At 44.6% G+C, this 17,142-nt stretch overlaps 1 pseudogene; it reads right to left on the minus strand.

Annotated features, from left to right (window-relative positions):
* Nucleotides 1-8,646: 8,646 nt before the first annotated feature.
* LOC136169356 (small ribosomal subunit protein eS4, X isoform-like) overlaps nucleotides 8,647-17,142 on the minus strand; it is an 86,402-nt pseudogene continuing 77,906 nt past the window's right edge.

A 17,142-nucleotide genomic window follows, 5' to 3' on the forward strand; every position in this document is an offset into this window, starting at 1 on the left:
ATTCTGTGCCACTCCAGAGATTGTCCACCAGCCAGGCTCCTCCGAATTTCTGAGGTAAGCATACTGGAGTCGGTTGGCATTTCCTCCTCTAGGGGATCTTCCTGACCCAGGGTTCAAACCCGCATCTCCTGCATTGGCAGTTGGATTCTTTACCACTGAGCCACCTGAGAAACCCAAGAGAGGCCACTTCTTTAATTCTTAGTTAACTGGAAAATTGAATTAAACCTTCCAGTATCTGACCCTCTTACTAGCTAATGTTCACAGCATTATTGTTAAAGGTTTGAAGAAATACTGTGTGAGCATTCCCAATTTGGGGCAAAGATAATACATATCAGGCACTGCTACTGGGGCTTTGAACTTGCAGATGAACCAAACCAATCATCAGACATATTAAACTAGCTTGAAACTATTTTTCCTGAGTTTCTGAGTGTTTGTTTCTCGTTGATTTGCAGGGTCCTCTCCAGCCCTTGGACTTTGCTCATGGCTCAGAGGTAAAGAATCCGCCTGCAATGCAGAAGATGCAGGTTCGATCCCTGGGTTGGCAAGATCCCCTTGAGAAGGGAATGGCAACCCCAGCAACCCATTCCAGTATTCTTGCCTTGGAAACACCATGGACAGAGGACGCCAGTCCATGGGGTCGCAAGAGTTGGACACAGTTGAACTACTAAAACAATAACAGCTCCAGTCCTTCCTGGTGGAAAGCCATGCATGTCACTGTGATAGTTTGCATCTCCTGGAGATTTCCGTGCACAGATTCAAGGTCACTATCTCTCCCTCAACAGTCTCCATTTTCTTTCCAAGCATTCTCTGTAGAGGATAGAGATGATCAGAGAAAATCGCTGCTTCTGTTTCTCTGCCTCTTCCTCTTCCCTCTTTCTGCTTTTTCACCGGGGAAGGACATGGGAGGAGGGAGATGGGATTCAGGGGGAGGGAGAAATGATCAGATTTGCCCTAGTGATGGCATGAGAGGAAAGGTACCAGCTTCATTTTCTATCTGTGGGTGTGTATGGTCAGCCTCCTTAAATCAAGGAGCTAGCAAGCTGAACAGTTCAGAGACAACCGTGTGACCCACAGTTCTGCACAGCCCCTCACCCTCACCGCCATGTAGGATTGGCGCAAAGCCCGATAATCTTCATCTATGGATCACCGAAGGTGAATGTCCAAAGAGACACCCCCACATCCATTAACTGCCCCAGCTTCTTTCCACGTCAATCTCGCCCGCTGACACTAGGTGGCAGCAAAGCGCCAACTCACCAACCATTCCTCACTGCGTCATGGCTGTCTTCTAGCTGACTGTGGAACTTCAAAAAAGAAATGTTAATGCAGATTTTCCATTTAGAGAAGGAGCTACCCATGCGAAAAACGTATCAGCTTTAAAGAGAGCCATGGCGATAACTGGAACGTCATCAAGATGAAAGCTGCCTTTAAGAATAGGATAGACAAACAATCAAAAGAGAAAAACAAACTAAACCCCCTAAACCAAACTATCAGTATGAAACACCTATGAGAATACAATGCAGTGTTGGCTTTAGAGGATGTAGTTTTCCAGGCTTAAGGGACCTCCAGCTTCCGATCCATGCTTGCAGGGTCTGCAGTATTAGTGATTGTCTTGTAGATGATATATGGACCCCAGGCAGGTGTAAAAATGGGGCTTTCTAGGTGACAAGGATTAGTGCAGGAGGAAGAATCCATCTGCTTTTAAGGCTGAGTCCTCAGAAAGTAGATGATTCAGACCATCTCCTTGTTGCTAGCTGCAATCCTGAGGAAGGAAAAGGACAAATGGCGGGGAGAGGAGGAAGCACTCCAAAGACAAGAGTACTATGCTAGGGTTCCGAACACCCGAGTTCTGTCTCCCAAAGACCAATGGGGCTTAGAATTCAGTAAACCCACACCATCATCCCTGCTCCCCACCCCCACTTGCATATGCTGCTGCTTCAACAATAAATTTTTAGAGTGCTCTCAAAGTCTTTGGGGCTTCCCAGGTGGTGCTAGTGGTAAAGAATCTGCCTGCCAATACAGGAGACATCAGAAGAGTGGGTTCGATCCCTGGGTGGGGAAGATCCCCTGGAAGAGAGCATGGCAACCCACTCCAGTATTCTTGCCTGGAGAATCCCATGGACAGAGGAGCCTGGCAGCTATAGTCCATGGGGTTGCAAAGAGCCAGACACCACTGAAGTGACTTAGCACAAAGTCTTTTATAAAGCAAGCTTGTTTTAACCGAGGCTGTACCTCCTGCAGAAGCCATCTTCTTGGTGAAGACGAGGTCTTCAACTTGTTTGAAAGCTGTTCACGGGGCTCTAGAGATGGCATGCAGACTTCAAAAGGCCAGGGACAGAAAGCCAGACTCGGAGCAAGGGGGATAGCTCTCAGAACCTTTTCCTTTTCCCTTTGACCATCATCTAAGTAGCCCTGCATTTCAGTTCAGGTGAGAGCTGAAAGTTTACAGGGGGTGAGACATCTGATCCTGCCCAAGGCTTTCTGAGAGGTGTATACGGCTCCCAAGTGCAGCCGTTCAGGGGAGCTGAGAATAGGGAATGGGATAGGATCTCCAGAAACCAGGCACAGGATCTGCTTCTTGGGGGGAGGAAATCATCAATTTAAGTGCACCTATTTCCATGAAGGCAGAGCTGTAGGACCCTGCACTGCCTTGCCAGGTTAGGGACTGGCAGGCGAAGGGGGTGTCCATCAGTAACAGACACTTGGGAGCCTTGATTGGTGGAGAAGCCCAGGATGCCAACCAGCAGCTAGTCCTAGTGGGGACTGACACTGGTCCCTTGGTAGCTGCCACCTCAGACGGATGTACCAGGGGCTCTCTCCTCTCCTAGAGGCTCTGCAAATGATCGGGGTGGACCCTAGCTCCACAGACCTTGACAGCCCCAGCTGGCCTGCCTAAGGGGTGGCTATTTAGCAGATGCACAGTACACTTCAAAGGAGCCAGGGATCGGGAAGAAGGCAAGGGGCGGGCGGGAGTGGTTGGGTCACAGGAGCGGGCTCTTGGGGAAAAAGGTATCTACCTACGGCCAAGCCCTAACTTACCCAAACAGGCATATGCCCACTGTAGCCAGAGCAGGAGAAAACTGGACTGCCCTAAAATGGGACCAGGGACAATGGCCAGCGTGTCCCTCTGTAAGAGGCATCTAGGAGTCCTGGTTGCTAGAGAAGCCTGCAACCCCATCAGGCAATAAGTCCAAATGGAAACTGCTAAAAAAGAAGTAACAGCCTCAAAATGGAGTTACTGATGCTAAGCTCATATCACTATACCAAAGCTTAAGACTGAACCTAGTTGCAATTTCAACTTTTCCCCAGAAATGTAGTCTGAACCTGTCAGTCTGCAATTTTCCAGTCAGCATCAATGAGATAATTTGGTACATAGGCCTTTTCCATTCTGGAAAGAGAATGACCCTCCCCTCTCCAATTTATATACATCTTCATATTGCAAAATTTCCGGCAGCTCCTCCCTGCTTGCTAGGTAGGATGTTGTTGCTGTTGTTGTTCTTCAGTCATTAAGTCGTGTCCGACTCTTTGCAACCCCATGGAAGCCCATGCAACCCCATGGAAGCCCACCAGGGTCTTCTGCCCTCCATTACTGTCCAGAGTTTGCTCAAATTCATGTCCATTGAATTGGTGATGCTATCTAACCATCTCAGCTTCTGCACACCCCTTCTCCTTTTGTCTTCAATTTTTCCCAGCCTCGGGGTCTTTTCCAATGAGTCAGCTCTTCACATCAGGTGGCTCAAGTGTTGACGCTTCAGCACCAGTCCTTCTAATGAATATTCAGGGTGGATTTCCTTTATAATTGACTGGTTTGATCTCCTTGCAGTCCAAGGGACTCTGAAGAGTCTTCTCTAGCACCACAGTTCAAAAGCATCAAGTCTTTGGTGCTCAGCCTTCCTTACGGTCTTCGAGGTGGGATGATCCTTATTCAATAAAGCCAATCAGATCTTTTAAGTTTCCTCTGTTGAATTTTTGTTATCTAACAGCAGTGACAGTCACCCACTTGCTGCTGCCTTATTAGAGCAATATCTGGGGGGTGGACTGCCTCCTTCCTGGAGGCTATGCAAGAGGTGGGAGTCAGCCTTAGCTCCAAGACCTGGGGGGTTCCATCTGCCCAATGCCTGATGAAGAGGTGGTGCTGTGCATGCATAGGCAAGCGGAGCTCAGGGGATCCAGGGATCTGGAACAGGGCAGGGCTCTGGAGAGGACTTGTTACAGGAGCTGGCTATTGGGGGAAAGAGGCATCTGCTTAATTCCAAACCCTGTGCTCTGCTATGTTTAGTAGCTCGGTTGTTTCCAACTCTTTTCGACTCCATGGACTGTAGCCTGCCAGGCTCTTCTGTCCATGGGGATTCTCCAGGCCAGAATACTGGAGTAGGTTGCCATGCCCTCCTTCAGGGGATCTTCCCAACCCAGGGATCCAACCCAGGTGTCTTGCATTACAGACAGATTCTTTACCATCTGAGCCACCAGGGAAGCCCAAGAATACTAGAGTGGGTAGGTTATCTCTTCTCCAGGGAATCTGCCTGACCCAGGAATTAAACCGGGGTCTCCTGCATTGCAGGTGGATTCCTTACCAGTTGAGCTACCAGGGAAGCCCATCCCAAGCCTTAACACCTTCATATACATGTTTCCCCTTAAGATAGAACTGTAGGAAACTGCACTGTCTTGTCAGGGTCAAGGCGTCTGCCTAATACCAAGTCGTAACCCACCCATTGGTGCATATCTCCCTTGAACATATGGACTTGCTTGCTCGGGCAGGCCCTAGCTGGATGGACTGGGTGTCCTCTCCAGACTCCTGGAGCCTGGGGGGCTGAGTAGCCTCAGATCACACTGTGTGTCAATTGCAAATGGGATCAGACCATCACCATTTTGCAGTTGCTGCTTCAGGGCAACTTACTGGGACTCTTCTACCCTGGAGGATAGGCAGGTTTTGCAGCCCAGGCCTAGTTCACTGACCTGGAAAAACCGTTCTGAAGCGATGTATACTGCTCATGTGCTTGTAGCTCAGGTCAGGGGAGCCAAAGATCAGGAAGAGGGTAAAGGCTGGGAAAAGCCATCTCTTAGGGGTGGACTGTTGGGTGAATAAAGCATCTACCTAATTACAGTTCCTTGGTCACTGAAGTCCAAGCCTTGGTAGGGTGACTTAAACTGTTCCATATTTATTACAATTAGGCCCTGGATAAACAACCTAAAGGAAATCAACCCTGAACATTCATTGGAAGGACTGGTGCTGAAGCTGAAGCTCCAATACTTTGGCCACCTGATATGAAGAGCCAGCTCATTAGAAAAGACCCTGATGCTGGGAAAGATTGAAGGCAGAAGGAGAAGGGGACGACAGAGGACAAGATGGTTGGATGACATCACCAACTCAATGGACATGAGTTTGAGCAAACTCCGGGAGATGGTGAAGGACAGGGAAGCCTGGTGAGCTGCAGTCCATGGGGTCACAAAAAGTTGGACACAACCTAGTGACTGAACAACAGACAGTCATGACAATAATGGATGGAGATGTTGTGAGCTATGCTAAGATAGGTAAAAACCAAATTGAAAATTGAGCTCTATGTTGATTAATTCACCATAATGTTTTTTCTCATTGTCTCCTCTGTTTCTGGATTTTTTAATCTTTTTATTTTTTATTTTTTTTTGGATTTTTAAAATCTTTTTAAAAAGTATTTGTTTATTTTTGGCTGTACTGGGTCTTCGTTGCTTTGCATGGGCTTTCTCTAGTTTCAGGGAGTGGGGACTACTCTTCGTTGCGGTGTGCAGGCTTCTCATTGTGGTGCCTTCTCTTGTTGCAGAGCGTGGGTGCTGGGCATGTAGGTTTCAGTAGTAGTGGCGCATGGGGCGTAGTTTCTCCCTGGCATGTGGAACCTTCCTGGACTAGGGATTGAACCTGTGTCCCCTGCATTGGCAAGTGCATTTCTGTCCACTGTGCCACCAGGAAAGTCCTTGTTTCCTGGTTTTTAGACAGAGTTTTATTCATTTTTTTCTTGAATATCAAACTTACTATGCTTACTGTAGAAAAAAGAGAATCTTATTTATTAAAAGCTATGCAAATGCTCTCCAAACTCAGAAGATACAGCAAAGATGACTGGGAAGACTGGAAAGACAGGAGACTGAGCACAAACCAGTGCAGCATGCTTTTGATCGGGTGCCTCTGAGCAAACTCCTGGGCACTCCTAAGGACGAAACTCTTCTTCTACCCCCAATTCTTCTTTTGATGGATCTTGTGAAACAGTGTGGGGGAGTGCAAAAGGCACCACCATATTGGGAGCAGGGCAGACCTAGTTTGAAACTCTGTTGCTATGGTGAGCATCTTGGTATAATTTTTAAAGCTTGCTGAACTTTTGCCTCCTCATCCATAGAGTGGGGGATAATAATACTTAATCTGCAGAGTTATTATGAGATTAGAAGGTGAGGATACTTGTCATGTGCCTGGTACTTTGCAGGTAGTGGGTTTAAAACAGAAGCAAGCGGATCCAATCTCCTGTCTAATATCAGAGTAGGCACTACTAGGATATTATACAGGGGCCTGGCTGTGAGATCTGTTGGGAGATTGACTGCCCTCCTTCCATCCTTACTGCTTGGGCATAACAGTAGTATCTCCTCTTCTACTCGAGGCTCACATGTAACCTATCACTTCATTACCCATCACCCCAGCAGCACTGAGGATGAGCTAGGGAGAATTTCCTTCTCCCTTCCACACTCCTCTCCTAAGCTCCAGGATTTGTATCTATTTTTCCCTCTGGACAGCACACCCTTCATGTTTAACTAAGCCTGGTTGTTGTTTAGTTGTTCAGTCATGTCTGACTCTTTCATGACCCCATGAACTGTAGCCCGCCAGGCTCCTCTGTCCTTGGGATTTTCCAGACAAGAACATGGGAGTGAGTTGCCATTGCCTGCTGTAGGGGATCTTCCTGACCCAGGGATCAAACCCACATCTTCTGTATTGGCAGGTGGATTCTTTACTGCTAAACCAACTAAGCCTGGCTATTTATTGCCTGTTTAAAATCATGGCTTTTGCATGTGCTTTGGGGAGAAGAAGGCATCTGAGAGCCACAGTAGATGCTCCCAACCCCTTAAGCCCAATAGATGCCTGATCTCAGTCCTCTTGCCCTGCGCGTGGCTCTCGGCTCTGTCGTGGTGATATGTCAAACAGGAGTCATTCTTTTTTGTGCCCTTCTGGAAGGGAAGAAGAGTCCTGTTAAACACATGCAGAACTAGCCCAGGAAGGTAACGTGACCACATTAGAAAAACAGGGTGACTGTATTTTCAGAAACAGTATGAGGATCCGAGGGCAAAGTAGTTATTTAACCTTCATTTAAAAAAAATTATTTATTTTTGACTGTGCTGGGTCTTCGTTACTGTCTGGGATTTTCTGTAGCTGCGACCAGCAGTGGCTTCTCTTGTTACCAAGCATAGCTGTAGGGTGCATGGGCTTCAGTAGTTAACTCTAGAGTACAGCTAATAGCTGTGGCATGTGGGCCTAGTTGCTCTGAGGCATGTGGGATCTTTCTGGATCAGGGATTGAACCCGAGGCTCCTGAATAGGCAGGCAGATTTTTTGCCACTGAGCAACCAGGGAAGCCCCTCAACCTTCATTTTTACTGAGAGATGAAGTCAAGTAACTCTGAGTATATAGAGGAGGAATCTGTTTTAGACAGTTCTAAGCTCAACATTCAGAAAACTAAGATCATGGCATCTGGTCCCATCACTTCATGGGAAAAAGATGGGGAAACAGTGGAAACAGTGACAGACTTTATTTTTGGGGGCTCCAAAATCACTGCAGATGGTGATTGCAGCCTTGAAATTAAAAGATGCTTACTCCTTGGAAGGAAAGTTATGACCAACCTAGACAGCATATTAAAAAGCAGAGACATTACTTTGCCAACAAAGGTCCGTTTTGTCAAGGCTATGGTTTTTCCAGTAGTCATGTATGGATGTGAGAGTTGGACTGTGAAGAAAGCTGAGTGCCAAAAAATTGATGCTTTTGAACTGTGGTGTTGGAGAAGACTCTTGAGAGTCCCTTGGACTGCAAGGAGATCCAACCAGTCCATCCTAAAGGAGATCAGTCCTGGGTGTTCATTGGAAGGACTGATGCTGAGGCTGAAACTCCAGTACTTTGGCCACCTCATGCAAAGAGTTGACTCATTGGAAAAACCCTGATGCTGGGAGGGATTGGGGACAGAAGTAGAGGACAACAGAGGATGAGATGGCTGGATGGCATCACCGACTCGATGGGCATGAGTTTGAGTAAACTCCGGGAGTGTGTGATGGATAGGGAGGCCCGGCGTGCTGTGATTCATGGGGTCGCAAAGAGTCGGACACAACTGAACTGAAGTGATGTCTACACTGTTTCTCACTAGGGCAGCATCCCCCACCCTGCACAGGCCGGTTAACTCTCTAAGAGTTATACAAAATGGCTTTTAAAATGATTGCTTAAATTTAACCTCAAAGATCTTTGCTATCTCTTGTCTTTATGGGTGGTGTAGGTTTCTTTCTGTAAGAAGCACTTCTGAAGTGGCAAAGAAAATACAACAGGATTTGAAAAAGTTTAGTAAAATTATAAATATTGCCTTCAATCTTCTCACTTTTTAAATTAATCACTTGGTATTATCTTTAATTAAGTACAAAGACTTTTCCAATCACATCACATAGAGATAATTTTATCACTGCTCTGTTTGGCTGCCAGTCTCTTGTCTCTCTCCTCAGCAATAGAAAGAAAGTGAAATCACTCAGTCATGTCCAACTCTTTGCGACCCCATGGACTGTAGCCCACCAGGCTCTTCCATCCATGGAGTTTTCTAGGCAAGAGTACCGGAGTGGGTTGCCATTTCCTTTTCCAATGGTAAGGCGAATACCCTTTCCACGGGGAAGAGAGATCCACCGTTTGTTGCCTTTGCCAATAACGAAAATGTTCGAGAGCCATGTGGCAAAGCTGTTGCCGTTCTCATCTTTCACGTGAACTACATCAAAAGAGCCTGGATGTCTTTCCCGGTTGATAATCACACCAATTCTTCTCAGGTTAGCACCTCCCATCATCATGCACAGGTTACCAGTGTCAAATTTGATGAAATCAGTAATCTTGCCAGTCCCCAAGTCAATTTGAATAGTGTCATTCACCTTGATGAGAGGATTGGGGTAATGGAAGGTGCAAGCATCATGGGTCACCAGATGAGGGATTCCTTTTGTCCCCACAAAGATCTTTCTTACTTTGCACAATTTATACTTGGCCTCCTTAGGTATAATACTGAAAGGTTGCTGCTGAACCATGAAAGACACCTTGATTCTTGGCCTCCGGGGGAGAAGAATTCAATCCAGGGCCAGAGATGAGGCTTGATCGCTCAAAGCTTTTGTGTAATAGAATTTTATTAAAGTATAAAAGAGATAGAGAAAACTTCTGACATAGACATCAGAAGGGGGCAGAGGGGAAGAAAGAGTGCCCCCTCACTAGTGTTAGCAATGGAGTTATATACTTTTTAATTGTTTATTAAAATGAGTCAAAAGAATGTCTGGAGGTTGTAAAGACCTCACTAGACCCACTCCCATGATTTACATTTTAAGATAACAGGATTAGCCAGAAGTTTTAATCCAGAGACTGTCCTCAAGCAGGGTACATTACTGTTACATAATCCTAAAGAATATAGAGGGAAAAAAAGCATTTGTCCTTTCTTCCTCCCTGAGAATTCCAGACCCCTCTCTCCTTGGGGACCCTTGGACTTCTTATCAACGTGCCTAGGAATTGACTCTCTCAATACAATGAACAGCAAAGCGATCCTTGGTGTCATAGATCAAATGAAAATTCTCTCCAGTCTTATCAACGCTGATGACATTCATAAAAGCAGCAGGGTAGGTCATATCGGGTGCGGACTTTGCCTTTGATCTTAATGAAATACTGCAGGCAAATCTTCATTTCATCTCCTGTTAGGGCATACTTAAATCTGCTCTTTAGGAAAATGATTAGGGGCAGACATTCTCTCAGCTTGTGGGAAGCAGTAGATGGACAAGGGGCAAACACACCAGTCAGTTTATCCAGCATCCAATGTTTTGGAGCTTCAGTGTTCTGGAGGACTGCCTTCTTCCCAACCTTCTCACTTAGCTCAACTATTTCTATTTTTCCATATTATTTTTCCTCATGCATACACATATCTATTTAATTGCAATCAATTTGAATATTATTTTGAAATGTATATTAATTTTATACTATGAAGTCTTCTTCATATTTTATAGACTTTCTATTATAATTTTACTTTCTGTGTAATATTCCATCTTGTTCGTGTAAAGTTATTAAATCATTATCAGGCTGCTGCATCTATTTAGCTTTTCAACAGATATTTTCAGTATGATATATACTTGGGACTGTGCAAGGTCGACCTTTTAATGCTGTGGATGACTAGGCCAAAAGTTGTGAATTTTTTCCGACAAATGCTTTGTGTTAACAATCCAAAATGATTGCACTAGTATATCTTGTGACAAGCAGTACATGAGTTCATTAATTTTGCCCTGTGCTCACTAGCATTGTGTTATCATTTTTTATGGTTTTTCTAAAAGCATCATTTCCCACAAAACCCTAAAATAATCAGGAGAAAGCAGCGTTTACTGCTCTGAAGTTGTCTGTTTTCAGGTCTTGCTTACATGATGGCGATGAGGTTTTAATCAGGTAACTATGCTATCTTTTTCTTTTTCTTTCATGTAAGTGTTTTCAGTTGAGGGGAAATGTTCAGCTATTGACTCAGATTCATATCAACCCTTTGCTGTAACACCTCCAACAAGTTCCTTGAAGACAGACCACGTGAAGGCAGGGGTGAGCTGGTGGTGGGTATGAAGGTGGTGACATGAAGTTGCCCAGTGACTCAAAACAGACCAGACCCAACTCAGGGAGAGGCCACGTCTGGCACCTGATGTGTGGGCTTCCCCCCGCCCCCTACCCCGGTCCTCCCACTCAGGCTGCTTCCTGCAGGAAGATCTTTGAAAGAAGAGGAAAGATTATTATATTCAATACTTAGAAAAAAGCATGATAGACACGGCTGGCTTCTAAAAATTGCTGAGCTTAATAGAAAAGGCTTTTGAAACCTTGCTTGGATCCAGAAATCCTCACTCTGCAGAGCAGCTGATTCAAGATTTTAAAAAATGAATCTTCTCTTGTGGTTCTCTTCTTGCATTTATTCATGCATATTTATTCCCCAGTGTGTTTCAAAAAGGGTCTGGTGCACATTTCCCTTTCTGCAGAGGGAGAATGGAAATTTAAAAAAGAGTCAGGCTTCTGTCAAGCCAGGTAAAGCAGTGGGGAGCTCTGCTGAAGAGATATGGAGCTATGACTTCAGAGTATTGCAGGTAACAGTGAGAAATAGCAGAGAGCTGCAGGCAGATAAGCAGGCTATTGATAAAGATCATATTAAAAAAAAAAAAAAAGCATTTCTGAAAGAGATTCTGAGCATAGGTATCCCTCATTTTATCGTGCTTGACTTTATTGTGCTCTGCAAATACTACAGCTTTTACAAATTGAAGTTGCCAGCTCCATGTTATGAAATGATGGTTAACATGTGTTTTAGCTATAAACTGTTTTTAAATTAAGGTACGCACATTGCTTTTTTAGTTATTTTTTAATTTTTATTTATTTTTAAATTGAAATATAGTTAATTTGGGCTTCCGTGGTGGCTCAGATGGTAAAGAATCTGCCTGCAATGCAGAATATCCAGGTTCAATTCCCGGGTAGGAAAGATCCCCTGGATAAAAGAACGGCAACCCACTCCAGTATTCTTATCTGGAGAGTTCCATGGACAGAGGAGCTTGGTAGGCTACTGTCCACGGGGTCACAAAGAGTCGGACATAACTGAATGATTGACACATTTATAGCTGATTTACATTGATGTGTTAGTTTCAAGTGTACAGCAAAGGGATTCAATTATTTTTCAGATTCTTTACCATTATAAGTTATCATAAGATACTGAGTATAGCTCCCTGGGTTGTTCAGTAGATAAGGTATGTACATTGTTTTTTAAGACATAGTCCTCTTGCACACTTAATAGACTTCAGTATAGTGTAAACATAATGGGAAACAAACAAAAAAAAATGTATGTGACTGGCTTTATTGCAAATTCACTTTTTTGTGGTAGTCGGACCAAACCCTCAGCATCTGTGAGGTATGCCTATATTTTGAAGTGGATGCAGTGATCAATTCCTACAGGAAGAAAATATAGGAAATGAACATCATTCTAATTTTTAAAACAGGGAAATTAATTTGCAAGCTCAGGGAAAACTGTGGATGGAGTGTATTGCCTTTGTGCTGGCTCTTAAGGAAGTATGTGCTGCGCTAGAGAAGATTGTTTACCATTTGACTGAATGTTATTGTTGTCAGATGTACCCAGATCTGCTGCAGCAAATAGTAACCTCTTCCAGCCCATGGGATGGTCTCTGAGGCACAGGGCTCTGTCCTTGACCTTGGCTTTTTCCTGTTCAAGAATATGACTCGACTGAGGAAAGAAACATTATACAATCCAGCAGATAGGACAAAGCTCAGAGGGACTTAGTAACAGTGATGGCAGGACAGAGATTTGAAAATAATTTTGGTGGCCTGGAATTAAAAACTGAAACTGAAACTAACATGATGAAGTGAAAAACTTCAAAGATTTTAAGAAAGTAATTGTTCAAATATAGAACGAGAACAGTTCCTGGGGAAAGATCTGGGAGTAATGAGATGCAGCAGCTAAAGAGATGATGGGGATTCAGAGACACACAGGCTCTAGATAAACTTGAAAACATTTGCCTGTGGATGCTGGTCCACCATTCCCTGGCCTGAAGTCCCCTAGAATTTCCATCTGAGTAACTCAGAGGCAGCAGTGCAGTCAGAGCAGGCCCCCAGGAGGGTTAGAAGGGTTGAGAACAAAGAAAAAGCAAACAACCCCCCCACCCCCGCCACACACAAACCCTACAAAAAATAGGAGTATTTTTAAAAAGTGTGAAATATAAAGGGGAAACGTGAGAGTTATTCTTAAATCCTGCAATAGATTTTATATAGAAGTGAACTGACTAGTTTTAGGTGACATCGTACACCAGAAGTAGTTCTCTAAACCTCTCTAATCCCATCTTCACCCACTCGGTTCCCAGCAGTTCCTCTAACAAGGCTTCCCTGAGTGTCTGGAAAAAATATCAGCCCATCATCCTTTCTCCTATACTCCTCTCCCTGCTGTGTTTTTCTTCACAACACATGAAAGCAACTGAATACTGATATTTTCTTGTTTCCGGGCGGTTTTGAGAGGCAGTATGCCTTGGTGAATGATAGTAGGCTACTAGGCAGTAGAGTCTGACTTCCTGGTTCAGAGCCCAGTCTTGTTTCTTTCTAAGCACTTGACTTTAGGCATGTTTGCTGACCTTTCTGAACTCCTCATCTCCTCCATTTCCTCATCTATAAATGGGAGATAGTGAGCTTCACAGAGTGAGCTTGTGCTCAGTTTCCCAGTTGTGTCTGACTCTTTGTGACCACATGGACTCTAGCCCGCCAGCCTCCTCTGACCATGGGATTATCCAGGCAAGAAGATGAGTGGGTTGGCATTTCCTCCTCCAGGGGATCTTCTGACCCAGGGATTGAACCCACATCTCCTGCATCTCTTGCATTGCCGGCAGATTCTTTAACTCTTAAACCATTGGAGAAGCCCCTCATAGGGTAATTTTAAGCATTAAATGAGTGTTTTCCTGCAAAGAGCTTAGAAACATACCCACCTCTGTCCTCAAAATCTGTTTTCTGTTTTGTTTTTCATTATTACCACATAAGAATGCAAACCTCCAGAAAAGCAGGAACTCTCTTATGTTTTAGTCCTATGACAAAGTAGGTGCTCTCTAAAAATTTATTGAGCCAGTAAGTTTAATGTGTGGAAGTTTCAAGCAGCCAGATGGCATTTTGTTGTAAATGGGAAGGAACTTGCCCCAAATCAAAGCTCATTAAGATCAGAAAGTTTGTCTGGGAGGTAATGGATCCAGGCACCTGAGATATGGAGGAAAGGGTTGGTGGTTCTTGATTTGGGTGGGGTATGAAACATTTCTGCTTAGGGTAGGATGGAGGATCTGTAGTCTCTGAGTGGGGAAGTGATCTGATGATGAGACAAAGATCGTCACTGACTTCATGCCAGATTTGACTCCTGTGTGGGCTTTCGAGGTGGCCCAGTGGCAAAGAATCTGCCAGCCAAGTGGAAGATGCAGGAGATGTGGGTTCAATTCCTTGGGTTGGGAAGATGCTCTGTAGTAAGAAATGGCAACCCACTCTAGTATTCTTGCCTGGGAAATCCCATAGACAGAAGAGCTTGGAGGGTTACAGTCCACGGGGTCACAGAGAGTCTGACATGACTGAGCGACTAAACAACAACAAGGGTTCCTTTGCGTGTAAATAACAGAAACAGACCCTGGGGCTTACAGCTCACTGGGAAGCTGGAGAAGCAGGCTTGGCAAACAGGAGGGGACCAGCTTGGTCCTGGTGGGTCAGGAGGCAGGGAGCACAAGATACTTTAATCATAATTCTGAGTGATATGTCTTCACTGGCTTCTACAGTGTGAATGGGGTGGATGCTCTCCTATGAAGACCCACAAAAGAGGAAATACCCGCAAGCAGGAAGTAGGTTGGTTGCTGGGGAGTATGGCCAACATCCCCTGTCCCAACCTGTTGAATGTACATCTTCCCGATGAGCTCTGGTGCTGGTAGGACAGTCTTGTTCTGCAGACCTGGATCATGAAGAGAATTTGTTCTCAGTCCCCAGCTGGCAGCCTCTCCTGTGCTATTTCTTCATCTGCCAGTCATCCCGCTTGGTAATGTCCAGTGTGTCTCTTCATGGACCACAGTTGATTCCTCACATGTGGTGACTTGGTGACTGTATCCTTAATGGTCTTATAACACTAACAGTGCTTCCTGGTGCTCAATGATAAGGAATGTGCCAACAGAGCAGGAGATGTGGGTTCGATCCTTGGGTCAGGGAGATTCATCTGGAGAAAGAGATGAAAACCCACTTCAGTATTCAAGCCTGGGAAATTCCATGGACAGAGGAGCCTGGCAGGCTACAGTCCATGAGGTCACAAAAGAGTCAGACATGACTTAGCGACTAAACAACAACAAACACTAACAGTAGTCCTATAATATTCAGAAAACTGATTGCTACCATGTCTGAGACTGCTCCAGATGTCAAGCACTGAGTCTGGCCATTTACACACATTACTGGTTTATTTTGGGGGGCTCTAAAATCACTGCAGATGATGAGTGCAGCCATGAAATTAAAAGACACTCCTTGTAAGAAAAGCTATGACCAACCTAGACAGCATATTAAAAAGCAGAGACATTACTTTGCCAACAGAGGTCCATCTGGTCAAAGCTATAGTTTTTCCAATAATCATGTATAGATGTGAGGGTTGGACTGTAAAGAAAGCTGAGCGCTGAAGAATTGATGCTTTTTAACTGTGGTGTTGGAGAAGACCCTTGAGAGTCCCTTGAACTGCAAGGTTATCCAACCAGCCAATCGTAAAGGAAATCACTCCTGGGTGTTCATTGGAAGGACTGATGCTGAAGCTGAAACTCCAATTCTTTGGCCACCTGATGTGAAGAACTGGAAAAGACCTTGATGCTGGGAAAGATTGAAGGCAGGAGGAAAAGGGGACTACAGAGGATGAGATGGTTGGATAGCATTACCGACTTGATGGACATGAGTTTGAGTAAGCTCCAGGAGTTGGTGATGGACAGGGAGGCCTAGTGTGCTGCAGTCCATGGAGCTGCAAAGAGTCAGACATGACTGAGTGACTGAACTGACCGACTTACTGCTTTAAATCCTCATGTCCTTGAGGAAGTTATACTTTTTCCATTTGATAAATGGAGAAACTGATGCTGATAAAGGTAAAGTAACTTTGCCAAGGTTGTTGAGTGAGGAAAGATGAAGCTGGGATTTGTAAGCCTTTGTTGGCCTCTGAGTCTCCCATCATGTAGGCAGAAAACCAAAGGTGATGAGATCTTCCATCTTTACCTTTGCAAAATGTCAGTAGATCTATCACCTGGAGTTTGGCCTTCTCTAATTTACTTCATTAAGCAAATATATGTACTTGTAAAGAAACTTCTAAATAGTAACCCTGGCCCCTGGCCCAGCCACATAGGTGCATTCAAGTCCCAGCAGGCATGGATAGTCTGCCCTGGAGAAGGTGCAGCTTGACAGCTGGAGACTGGGAGTGTCCCCTCCCACATCTCTTCTTGGTCACTGCCTTTCTTTCCCATCCTAAGAAGAGCATGCCATATCCTGTTCACTTTCTCTGTCTTGTCTGAATTTTTCTCTTCTCTCCTCTCTTCCTTCTTCTCCCCTTCTCATCCTTTCTTTTGTGTCTTTCTTCTTCTAGCTTAAGACTATTTCTCTTCTTGCCCAGATACCTTAGGAAAATCTCCCTCATTCACTAACTTCTTTTTGTCTCCTCCTTTTCCTCTTTTAATTTGCTTAGTTGATTTGTTCACCAAAAAAAGAGGAATCTTAATAATAATAAACTCATGAATATTGCCACCAATGTATCTGTATAAAGGGAAGGAAAGTTCTAGATCTGAACTGATATTAGACAATTGGGGATAACCAGGATGTAAAGTCCTGGAAGTCAGTTTGGAAAACTCACACAAGTGGATTTTATTCTCAAGCACAGGAATTCAATGAGTGAAAATGTTCAATGGTGGGCTGTGAGCTAAGGCCAGGAAGGCAGAAAAATAATTCAATAAGAATACTCCATGCCCTTAAGGAACTCTCCATCTAATTTTACTCATTATTTAGAATCACTTTGGGGTACTAATTTCTTTTCTTTTTTTTTTTTTTTCATTTATTTTTATTTGTTGGAGGCTAATTACTTTACAATATTGTAGTGGTTTTTGCCATACATTGACATGAATCAGCCATGGATTTACATGTATTCCCCATCCTGATCCCCCCTCCTGCCTCCCTCCCCACTCCATCCCTCTGGGTCTTCCCAGTGCACCAGCCCCAAGCACTTGTCTCATGCATCCAACCTGGGCTGGTGATCTGTTTCACCCTTGATAATATACATGTTTCGATGCTGTTCTCTCAAAACATTCCACCCTCGCCTTCTCCCACACACTCACACCTCCCCCCAAGTGGTTTTTTCTTTTTGCTAATGTGTACCATTTC

The sequence above is a fragment of the Muntiacus reevesi genome, chromosome 5 (assembly GCF_963930625.1).
Source record: "Muntiacus reevesi chromosome 5, mMunRee1.1, whole genome shotgun sequence".
Classification (NCBI taxonomy): Eukaryota; Metazoa; Chordata; class Mammalia; order Artiodactyla; family Cervidae; genus Muntiacus; species Muntiacus reevesi.